Source organism: Triturus cristatus, chromosome 3_1, assembly GCF_964204655.1.
Source record: "Triturus cristatus chromosome 3_1, aTriCri1.1, whole genome shotgun sequence".
Lineage (NCBI taxonomy): Eukaryota > Metazoa > Chordata > Amphibia > Caudata > Salamandridae > Triturus > Triturus cristatus.
The window spans coordinates 480,732,845-480,745,747 of NC_140583.1; positions in this window are offsets into that span (position 1 = coordinate 480,732,845).

Consider the following 12,903-nt stretch of genomic DNA (forward strand, 5'->3'; position numbering starts at 1 on the left):
GTTCTTCTCACTGCTAAGCAAATAGTACACATTTCTCTGCACTGTTACAAAATGTAGACTCAATTCAGCCAAAAAAAATATGGATGGGTATTTCATGAATAATTGTGATGCAAAAGACATGAGATCAATTGAGTTGAAGTTTACTTGCTTTCCAGAAAGGGGTTAATTTCTGGAAACATCCCTATTACCCCCAATAGCTTGAGATGATTCTTGGAGTAAAAATATTTCTTTTTTTGGAGAAGTAGCACATTTGCTACATAGAAGAAAGCAGTAAATACTTGCTAGTCCCAAATATGACAATCAGCAAAACCCAGTGTGAGCATTGCCATTATATCCATAAACACAATATTCACTTGTGGCATGTCTTGCTAAATAACGTTTGTGGCTTTCTTTCTGACGTTCATTTATCAGCTTAGTTACTGATGACTGCATCTTGTGAAATAGTTTCAGTATTTCTTATATGAGATGGCAGGGTCCTTGGTACAGAGGGACTCCACCTATCATACTTCCTCAAATACGAAGCACCTTGGCGTCTCTGTGGTCACAACCAACCAGGCAAGGATCTTTGAAAGATTGGCAAACCTACCCATGCAGAGAAAAGGGATCTCTGTGACATCCTAAGAATGCAAGAACCCCCTCGTGCAAATGGAACCTAAAAGAATCAAGGATCATCCAAACATTCATCACAGACCTGCATGAAGAGGTACTGTAAAGTAGAACTGGTGAAACTCCACCAGAAAAAATGGTCACAAGAGGCCCTTGATGATTATCTTTTAGGATACATTGTGCCAGAAGTCGTGAGAAACCTCAAGCGGAAGTACTCTAACCTGGCATAAAGACAGAATAACTACCCCATGTAAGGTAGAGATAAAGGAAGAAGGGCTCTGGACTGCAAGCGACCTACTTGGGAATGTCCTCCGGACACTCACAGAGAAGTATGACCATATCTAAAGGCAGACCACAAGAAGAATCTCAACATTGCAAACCTGAACTTCTCAGGGCCTGATTATTTGTGAAAACAGTTAAACATTTACAGGAATACCTAAATCCAAAGTTCACTGTCCTTTTTTAAATTTTGAAAAGGCTGAGACTGAGTGTTCTATTCCAGCTCATTTGCATCTACTACTAACATGCACTGTCCTGTTACTGATGTTTGAGGAAGATTTGGCCGGCTTCATAAACTGACCTAGGCAGGATCACCATTCATTGCCCAATATAGGGTACCAGAGTTCCCTCTAGGACCTCCATGATGATGGCCAATGTAGCGTAGACATCAGAGTGACATTCTGAGCGAGCGTAGCCCAGTGTGGCGTCTTCGCCAGCCTGCGTACCTGCTAATGACTATGCCACACATGGATCTTACAATAACACGTCTTTATTTATCTTCATGTAACCGCAAACTCAACATTCTAAACCTGGATTCACTACGCTCTAACAATTATGTCACAGTTCTATAGAGTCCATCAGGAGCCAGAAATGTTCTGTCATTGCTAACTCACATGACACTGCATCTGTTAAATAAGAAATTATTTTTTTTTAACAAATATATACAATCATAGCTCGTTAATGAGTCTTTGTGGTGCACTGATCACACTTCCCGACCGTGTCTTTGGACACTGGGGCCAGGCGGTCGAATTGTGTCCATGACCTGCATTGGCGATGTAGGGACAAAAGCAGTCATGTGGGTCTTCAATCGTCCTTCCAGACCCAGTCTCTACATTGACATCAGTAACTGACAAGCGATGAGCCATATGTCGGAAATGAGAGGAATCTTGTGCAATGGACTTCCCAGGACGTTGGGCAGTCACCATGGGTCCTTTGCTGGCCACAACATGAAAGGGCTCAGCATCGGAGAAAGCATCACATTTTTGTTTCATGACTGAAAAACAAGCACTCAATCTCCTCTAGTAAAAGTAAAGTCTATTGCATGTCGCATGTCGATGCTTGCCTGCATAGGCCTTCATTTTCCTTTTACGATCCAAGTCTTTTATCTGGGTTTCTTCTTCAGTGCTTGATCTTCTGTTGGTCCACTGAGGTAACTTGGTCGTCATGGCTCTCCGGAGCATCAAGGTTGCAGGGCTATCACCTGTAGTCGAGAGAAGGGTTGAACAGTAAGCTCGAAGAGTAGACTTCAAGACAGTTTTAAGGCTGAGCTCTTCCAATACAACATGCTGAACAGCTTTCTTGAAAGCGCTCATGAAACATTCGACAAGCCATTGGCCTGTGGCCAAAGAGGTGTGCTCTTCTGATGCTTCACAGTAAGATGACTGAGAAAGTCTCAGAATTCTCAACTGTGGAAATGTGGGCCTTTGTCAGATTTTAAGATCGCAGGAACACCCCATGTCTTGAAGATAACATCTTCCATGACTCCTTTTTTGAGTGATGTATTTGAGATTTTCTATCAATGGAAAACAGGAGTATTCATCACCAATCACCATCAGGTGATGTCCATTACCAAGAGGACTGAATAAGTAAATTGCCATTCTTTCCCAAACATGTTTTGCCAACCCTGACATGTTTAAGCACCAGAGACCAGTGGCATTTGTGTGCTATGTAAGTGTTATTACCATAGCATGAGGTGTGTTGAGTGGTTTTCAATGAAATGCAGTTGCATAGGTGACAGACCTTCAGTCCTCTTTTAACTGTATCATTGCGATGAGGTAACCAGACTCGGTCTGGGAGAACTTTTGTGGCATCCACAATGCCCTTCATGGGCCACTTCAATTATCTGTGGTAGCAGACTCTCCTGATTAACAATTCTCGAACGTCTCAGGATAATGCCTTCTTGAGTAATGACAGTACATCTTTTACATTTTCAAACTTCTGGTATTCACTGTCACTGGTGAGAGGTCAAAAGTGCTGGTTCCACAACTGATGTGTAATAATGTCTTTTAGTTTTAACGTCACTATCTTTACTCATGGCAGTGACAATTTGCTCGACTGAAATGGCAGCTGGTGTGATTGATTTCACAATGAAATTTATGTAGGCTTCAGTCATCTTGGAAGGGGTACCAGGGCACTGTAGAGATACTGGTGAGAAGTAGTCGGCAGGGTTTTGATTTTTCCGGGACAGTGCGTGATTCTGTAGTTGTATTCTTGTAATCGTAGACCCCAACCTATGAATGCGCGGAGGCATTTTGGCCTTTGGATTACCAAAGATTGTCACCGATGCTTGATGATCCGTCACAAGCGTTAAAAGCCCTTCCACATGAGAATATGTGGAAATGGTCGTTCTTTTTCAGGTTGTGAATTATCACGTTCAGTTTGGGACAAACTTCAGCTTGCATATGTCACAATATGTCTTCGAGCATTTGGGTATCTGCTGTGTTGTGCAAGGATTGCGGCTAACACGGCTGGGCTAGCATCAGCAACAACCTCTGTGTGAAGCTTTGGATCAAAGTATGCCATTTTAGTAGCATTCTCAATAGCTTGTTTGATTCTCTTGAAACTTTGCTTACATTTACATTTACATGATCAATGAAATGAAACATTCTTTTTTGTCAAGTCTCTCAGCAGAGCTCTTACGGTGGAAGAGTCTAGTATGTATCTAGAACAGTAGCTGGCCATGCCAAGGAATGAACGTAACATGAAAACTTGTTGCGGGGGAATGGCAGTTGGCAACTGATGTTATCCTTTATTCATATGAAGGCAAGACAAGACATTCACGCCATTCAATTCTATAATGTCAGGGGTGTGTAGACCTGGAAGTTGTTCTTGTTTAATTGCCTTGTCCACTTGATGCATATCAACGCAAATGCGTACAGCTCCTTTACTGTCCTTTTTGGGCGCTGCCACTATGGTAGAAACCCATGGCATTGGACCAGTGCTCAATGATATCATGTTTGAGCAATGATTCAAATTCTTTTTCAACAGCTTCCTATAAATAAAATGCAGTTTGTCTGTGCCTTTGAGCCATAGAATGGATGTCCTCATTATTGAAACAACAAAGGGAACTGACTTACAATTTCGTGATGAGCATTCATGATATAGTTCACTGATATCAGTCCAATATCGGCAGCTGGGCTGAAACTGAGTAAACAGGCACTTGTAGCCGTACCTTGAAGTACATGAATGGGCTCTTGTACTTTGGTTTTCTTGTGTTTCATCGTTGCTTCAAATGAGCCTTGACTTTTTAATGACGTCAATGCAGTCCATGTATAAACTTTAATTTCGATGGCCTAAGTTGTGGCAATTTAGTTCTCCTAAGGCATTATGTTTATTGACGCTCCACTGTCGATAATAAAAGGTAATGAGCAACTACGTGCTTTTAGTGTAATCTTCAGACAATATTTAAATGACTTTTGTGCTTTTCCTGTAAATATTTTGTTTAACTTGAATTTTTCTTCACAAGCGGCCAGTCCAACATGCGCATAATTTTCTCAGGTAAACATCGACATTGCACAACTATAGTCTTCACTTTCACTTGATGTTGATTTTGAGAAACGTTTTAGCGATGATTTAGATTTCGATCTACTTCGTTTGGTGTCGATTTGCCTCAACCGGTGTGGTGGACTGGCCTTGTGAGTGTGCGTCGAACATAGCTTCTGAAGGTTTCGGGCAGCCATTTTGTCTTCACACCGTGATGCATTTAACTTCGCCTTGCAAACTGTTACAAAATGGTTCTCCTTCTCACATTCTTTTTAAGCCTGTCCAATAGCGGGATATTGGACATGGCCCTTTTTCAGGGTGTGCCCAGATACCTGTAAATCAAATGCTACTAGTGGGCCTGCAGCACTGATTGTGCCACCCACATGAGTAACCTTGCAAACATGTCTCAGACCTCCCACTGCAGTGTCTGTGAGTGCAGTTTTAAACTGCCATTTCAACCTGGCAAGCAAAAACACTTGCTTAGGCCAAAACCTTCCATTGTACTATATCTAAGTCACCCCTAAGGTAGGGTCAAGGTAGCCCCATGGGCAGGATGCAATGTATTTAAAAGTGCTGCTCTATCTTACATGTCCTAATAGTGAAATACTGCAAATTTTGTTTTTCCCTATTGCAAGGACTATCTCTCCAATGGGGTAACAAGGGAATTGCCTTGAAATATCTTTTCAGTGTAATTTCACATTGGAAGCAGCTGGAGATCTGGAGTCTGAGGTCCCTGAACTCACAATTTAAAAATAAATCTTTAGGTGAAGTTGGTTTTTAAATTACTTGTTTGAAATGACACTTTTAGAAAGTTGGCATTTTCTTGCTTAATCATTCTGCACCTCTGCCTGTCTGTAAAATACATGTCTGGGTTGGCTGACAGTTGTATTCTTGTGCATTCACTCTAGACAGTCACAAAAGGGGAGCTAAGTGGGCTTTGCATATTCTGATGGGCCTTCCTGAGCTAGAGTGATGGGAGAAGTTGTCACTAACTTCTAAATAGAGCTGTTCCTGTCCTCATTCAAAGCTGTCTCTACCACCCTTTAGTGTATCTTGAGCCAGGTCAATGCACTTGTCTTGTGCACTGCAATGACTTGCCTTTACGGTTTGTCTACTTCAAAGGCCACAAAGGGTTTAACGCACACTCACAAGGCCAGTCCACCACACCGGTTGAGGCAAATCGACACCAAACGAAGTCGATCGAAATATAAATCATCGCCAAAACGTTGGACTTCTGACACCCTCTGACACCCCAAAATACGAACACTTCTGGACTGAGGACATTCTACCAGGAAGAAGAGCTGGATGCTATAGGAGGGACTGCTACTTTGCCTTTTGCTTTGTTGTGCCAGCCTGCTACGTCTGTCCTGGGAATGAAAGGACAGGACTTTGCTTTCTATTTCCTGCTTCCGAGGTTCTCCAAGGCTAGTGCATGCTTGTCTACTGTTAAGAAGTCTCACGGCCATCAAAGTCGCTTACCAGTGCCTGGCCTCTTCTGCTGAGAGTCCTGACTTGCCAAGTCCAATTCCTGGGCCCATGGAAGTAGAATCTGGTGATCTTAAGGTGAAAATCCATGCATCTGCTCCCAGCGCCTGTTTTCTCAACGCATCGCTGCAAAAGATCGACGCATCACCGCTTCCTTCCCCAAAGGGTGGTTACCGATTGACACAGGTCCCAGCTCGCCGTCGTAGTGCATTAGAAAAATCACCACAGCATGAGTTTTGAACACCGTGTAACTGATGTCTGTGGCACCTGCTCCAACTCTGACGCAGCACCTGCTTCGCTGCTGGAAAATCAACACAGTGACGCTGTTGCAATGAAGCAGTATGCCTGGATTTTTGATGCATCATCCCTCGATGCAGATTCTTCATCGACGCCACAATGCAGTAAGGAGCCCAGGCCGAGCTTCCGGAAATCGACGCATCACCTCCCCTGCCAGTAAGGACCCAACGCATCACCTCCCTTGCTTAGCAGTAAGGAACCAACACATCACCTCCCTTGGCAGTAAGGAACCAATGCATTGCTTTGCTTTTCTGGTGCCTCACCTCCCTTGCGCCTTGCACCATCTTTGAATTTTGACGCTTCTAAGGAACTTTGTGCTAAAACGAATACATCCATTGATTTCTATCGACTAAACATGTGGTATTTTGACTTTTGTATCCTGGATTTTGGGCATTTTTATCTTTTTTTATTCAGATACATACTGACTATTTTTGTATACTGGTGTGTACTCCTTCAGTAATATTTTCACTGTGTTACTGTGTGTGTATGTACAAATGATTTACACATTGCCTCCGAGATAGCCTGGCTGCTCGTGCCAAGCTACCAGGGGGTGAGCAGGGATTATTTTAGCTTTGTGACTCCCTTACCCTCACTAGAGTGAGGGTCCCTACTTGACCAGGGTGGAAACCACTGTCAACTAGAGATGCCATTTGTAACACAGGACCTTTACCTTCATGTGGAAATGAAATCCACACCTGAAGCACAACTTCCATGGAGACGTCACCCTGTGTCCCTCTGCTTTGTGGTTTGGTTTGCTTTTCATGGTCATGACTGGCTCACTCTGGGTACCTCCGGCCTCCATGTCAGCAGCTTGTTGATAAGCACGCTCTTCAGCTATAGCATCCATTAGAGCACGCTCCAGACTAAGAGTTTCTCACAGCATTTATTGTCTGAATTAACCTGACGGGCATCTATCAATAACTCTGAAAAGTATAGCTTCCTTATCAATAAATTAATTGAAAATTCAGTGTTGGATGAGCGTATCTAGTTTCTCAACAAATTAGTCGATGGTTTAACCAACTATCTGTCGTTCTTGACTAAAGATGTACCTTTCGTAATCTACATTTGGCATTCAAGGCTTCTTTAATTTGATGGTGTGTAATTTCGTCTGCTCACTACATTTTTTTTATGACTTCTTTTACACCTTCACCAGCTAGATTCCTAAAGTATTTGAGAATCTTCTTGTTATCGGTTTCTTCTAGCGTATCACTGAAATCAGCAAATGTCTCCATCCAAGCAGTGCATCTTTGTTAAATGGTGGTGTTGGCTTCAGGAGGGCGGTGACATTATAGCCATTTGTGTGATTGGCTGACACTGACAGTGGAGTTTTCTCTGACATCGTCTGCTAGGACCTGCTTCATTATTTATTATTTATTTATTTAAAAGTTTTATATAGCACTAGCCAGACCCGAAGGTATCAGAGCGCTTTACAACATATATCGTGATGCAATCAGTTATACAGTATTACAACAAACAGCATTGTCTTGTGTCGATTCTTGTTCAGGCGGTCTAGGGAGCGAGTCAAAATACAGGTGCTGGAGATCTTTCTTGTTGAAGTGTCTATGTTCTGTGCTGGGCAGGATTCCTTTGATGGTAGAGGTCGGTCACATTGTGAGGCATATCTCCATTCAGATTAAATCGGTTGAGGAAGAGGTCTTTGAGCTGGCTTATGAAGTTTACGAAGGAGGGATTAGTCCTGATGTGGACTGGTAAGGAGTTCCAAATTTTGGGTACATTTCCCGAGAAGGAGCGAGACAGAATCTTTTGTTTGTGAGTTTTTGGTGGAATGAGAAGAAGAGTGTTGGTGCTTCTGAGGTTCCTCATTTGTCCTGCCTTCTTGAGTTTGGAAGCCAGGTAGGCCATTTTACAGGTGTGAAGAGCTTTATGTGTGAGGCAAGCAGTCTTGACGTTGGCACGCATTTCGATTGGGAGACATTTTAGTTCTCTGAGAGAGGGAAAAATGTGGTTGTATTTCTTTACTCCAGTGATCATCCTGGCAGCTGCATTTAGAGTTGCTTCATCTTTACCACCTCTAAGGCCCTGGTCTGTGCTGGTCCCTGGGTCATCTTGGACAGTCTGTGGAACTGGGAGCTTCCTCTTGGTCTACTTGGGAGCTCTTTGCTTTTCTGGAGACCTTTGGAGTTGTTCTGAGCCGCCACCCGGCAGCATTGGTGGTGTGCCGCTTCGTGTAAGCACAATCCTGAGCACTTCTTCTGGCGCCACTTTCCCCAATTACTGTGGTACAATGACTCTCTTTACTCAGTTCTTGTAAGCAGATGATCGTTTCTTGTATCTGAGGTACTGTGTTTTTAGGCGTTTCTTTGTATTGTCTGACACCTGGTTGATCTCTGCCTCACAGTACTTCTGATCACAGCATTATCTTGTAATTCGCTGTCACTATATGCTGCTCTTTCAAAACCCATTTGTATCCGCCTTTAACGTTATAACTACATTATGATGCATAGCTTTAAGTTGCATAGTAGTGCAGTGCCTCTCTTTACAGCCTTTCCAGCTAGTTCTTGGTCACCTAAGTATAGATTTCTCAGTGAGGCTTTCGTTATCTTCAAATGCTTTACACTGCTGGAGTTTGCGCTTTGACTCCACATGCGCCATGTGTCAATTCTGCACTTCGACGCAGGTACGCAAGCAAGTACGTGAAGTTACCTGGACCACGGCAAAATCTCTGAGGGAGCACGGTCGACCTTCTGTTTACTTATGCCCTTTCTCATTAGTATTTGTAGCTTCTTCCCTAGCCTTGTTACCTGCTAATGACTATACCACGCACAGAGCTTAGTAGAACACATCATTATCTATCTGCCCCCAAACTGTGAACTCAACATTCTAAACCTTCATACACTTCACTACATTCAAACACCTATGTCACAGTTCTACGGAGTCCATCAGGAACCAAAAGGGTTCCGTCATTGCTAACTCACACAACACTAGACCCAAAACCCTTGAGCACAAGCAATCCACCTGCTTCCATCTGCTAAAAAGCTAGAGTGACAGGAATGTGCAACAGCACTCATCCAGAGGAGGATGGACCAAAAATAGAAACTTTGGGAAGAGAAGAAAAAATAAAACAAAGGAACAGATCATACACCTTTTTCTCACTCCCCAGAATTGGAGCAGAAAGACCATTTGATTTATATGAACTAAAACTGGAGTTTCACAGCATAAAAGAGAAATGTCCCCATTGCACAGTTTGGGCAGAAAAGTACAAACGAACCTGTGACTGGGTATTCATAGTAATAACCCCTAAAGGAAAAAGAGTGATTGTGTAACACAGACAGCCTCTGCAGTGCAGGAGGGAACCCCAACTCACCAGGGGTGTCGCTAACCCTTCAAGGGGTCCCACAGTTCAGCCGAATGCCAAGAACTATCACTAAGGTATTGGCGATTGAGTGAACCATTAACATATTTTGCAGGCAGGCCCTGTCATTTTGTGTTACACCACTAAAAGAAAGAGCCTATTAGATTCAAGCCTAAATAAAGAGCTCCATATTAACCACTGTAAAGGAGGTTTGTTAACAAGATAATCACTGACTTTTCACTTTTGAGTGAACACTTATTGAAACCCTCTGGTATTGAACAATTATTCAAGCAGACACCTGCTCATGTCTGTAATCGGACTTGAACACTTAACTCTTAGGCAGAGAATATGAGATCTTAACCATTATCCATAAGTGAATGAACAGAGCAGGGAGCAGAATTAGAGAATTGCCCCCCTCCAGCAAATATATATGCCACAAATGCATCCGTAGTACAGTGACTAAAACACATTGACAAATTCCAAGCAGAAATAAAGCCAGCAAAGCAAGAGGAAGACTGTTGTTGAAAATGACATCTTTTGTGTGGAATTCCCCCCCGATTTTTGCCGTCTTTTGCTGAACCTGTTTTTGTTGGCCATACAATATGTCCTGCTAACCATTGGTAAACAGCTTGTGATTTCCTTTGTAAACATGGTAAAAATTGTCATATACCTAATTGGCACAGTTAATTTATGTGTAAGTCCCTAGTATATGATACTACATGTAACCAGGGCCTGTAAATTAAATGCTTCTAGTCGGCTCCAGCACTCATTGTGCCACCCACTAAAGTAGCCTTGCAAAACATTACTCCAGGCCTTGATGTGTAGTTTAAAACTGCCTCTTACTACTTCAGAAATTACACTTTTAGAAAGTTGTCATTTTCCTACCAAATACCAAAAGGTCGCTTAACCCCTGATGGCGCCCCTGTAGTGAGAGTTGTTTTGATCCCAACGGTGTACAAAGGACCCTGAGAGTGGGGAGGAAAATTCCTCCCTTGACAGGATGGCCTGGGTGTTGGGCACAGCTCCTTTCTGAGTTTCAAAGAATGCCTACATTGTCATTTGCAGATGAAGCTCACACCTAGGCTTGCCTGCTCTTTGTCTCTCTAGCCAGTTTGCCACCAAACCCAGTGGGGGTAGAGAAACTGACCAGAACTGGTCTATGGGGTGGACAAAGGCTTACCCTCCACCTACAGGCTGGCACTGGGCATAAACGTGGACCACACAGACCTCTCCTCAGAAAAATTCTGGTCCTGTAAAGAATCGTAAAAGGACTTTCCTGTTGTCTGAAGAACTTGATGGAAGATGGGACCTACTAGCCTTGATTCTAGGATGCTAAAAGTAACTCCAAGGGTCAGTTGACTGACCTTCAGTTCAAGCTACAGGGACACCATAAGCCTCCGGAGGCCTCTTTCCCTGCAATTGCTCCGCGAACCAGTTCCATCAGGACCTGCCCTGGACTCTGATGCTGGCTTCTGCTATAGTAAGTCTTAACCCCCAAGTGGTGTCCCCAGCTCCTGGACCCTTGGGTGACATTAGATGGTAATACTTCTGCTCCTAAATTGCCACATGGGGTACTATTTGCTAACTTTCAGCCTGGAGAACTGTCAGAGACAGTGATCATAGTCAAAGGCACAGTCGTCGAATACTCATTCAGCCTAAGCTTACTGGTTTGCCCCACTGAAGGAGATCTGACCTCCAGAAAAGTTACTAAGTCTGAACATACAGGGCTTCATTGGGACAGACACTGAGCAGCAACCTAGTGACATCAAAGTCTTCCTGAGCACAGACCTGGGGCTACACCGCTCTGAGCTTTCCTGCCTTCATTGTCAACCACACCGGGACACTGCCCTTCAGCAACCCCCCTGTTGTCGAGCACCGCCTCAGATCCAGCTTGCAGCTTGCCTATCTGATTGCCACTTTTTCCCATAAAAATGTTCAAGTCAGAAGATAAACTTTCGACCAAGACAAACCTGGCACCTGTATCTGTCTCACACTTCTTTGCAATCCACCTTAACTTTCGACTTTGAGCCAGGCTAGCGCAACCAGTTAACCGCGGTTGGAGCTTTGTGCTTTTTGTATTTATTTCAAATTAAAATTAAAAAATTCATTTCACAGGCTCTACTTAGTTTATTTTTGCCAATTTAATGTCATTTTATTTATTATTTACCTTATTTTCTACATTGTCCTGGGATTTTTCTTGTGTTGCATTTTCACTTTATTATTGAGTGCTTCATAAATAATTTACACATTGCCTCTAAGTTAAGCCTGACTGCTTTGTGCCAAACTACCCAGGGGATAAGTACAGGCTTATTTAGTTACTTTAATCGTTCACCATACCCAGCATTGTGATATTTATTTAGGCGTTCTGTTGCCCCCCTTGGCTAATATTCCAATTCCTTACAGCTGTGCTCCATGATTGACTGGCCAGATGATACAGAGTCACCCCAAACCCATAAAACAGCAAGAACTAAAGAGCAATCAGTACTGGGCCAGGGAAGGAGGGGGCCCTGACGCTGAAGCCCATCTAATAGAGAAAGAACAAGCTCTGTCAGAGAGAAAACTAAGGTACTCTATCTGAAACAAGAGCTTTCAAGCACCCCACAACTCTTGCAGATTGACCGTTAGGGTTAAACTAAGAACCAATCCTATTGTTTCCCTGAAAGAGACACACAAATATGGTGTCACAGAATTGGCAGGTCCTCAGCTTCTACCTTGCAATGAGTAAACAGTCATACAGTGGCTAACAATCATGAAACATAAGTCTAAGCTTGGACCACTGTACAAAGTTAGAGACTTTGTCTGTCCAGGCAAACAAAAACCTAGAGTCTGAATAAATCTTTCAGCAGACACTTGACAGAATAAATCAGCCTTCAACCCACAGGTCAAGAGTCAGAGATCTGAACTCTAGGCATCAAGTGATGCTCCTATCAAAATAAGAAAGTAGAAGCATGAAATGTTACACTACTAGCCTGTCATACAAACAAAGGCTGTACAGGCAACTGCCTGTTAATTGTATATGTAAACATATTTATGTACACACACACACATATATAGCTATCCTTTTTGTATGAATGCAAAAGAAGAGAAAGGCAACATAAGATATGAAACTTTTGACACTCATTTTATATTTGTAATTGAACAGACCAACCAGATCATAGAGTCAAGAGTCGTATGGAGCACCAGACACGTGAGCGTGGACAGTGGACCTGAGCGTGAACACAGCACCCATACCGTTAATCACCTGTATTAACTTTTGTTATTGGACAATATGTTTTATCCTTGCGTGCACTTCTCTGTGTACACCTTCTGACCAAAAATACCTCCCTTACCAGTGAAATATAATACACAAAAGCAAGATCAGAGCTGCACCACATGAAAAACTAAAAAAGTGAAATTCCACAGTAAGGTATGTCACAATTTGGAAATGACAATTTCTGCAC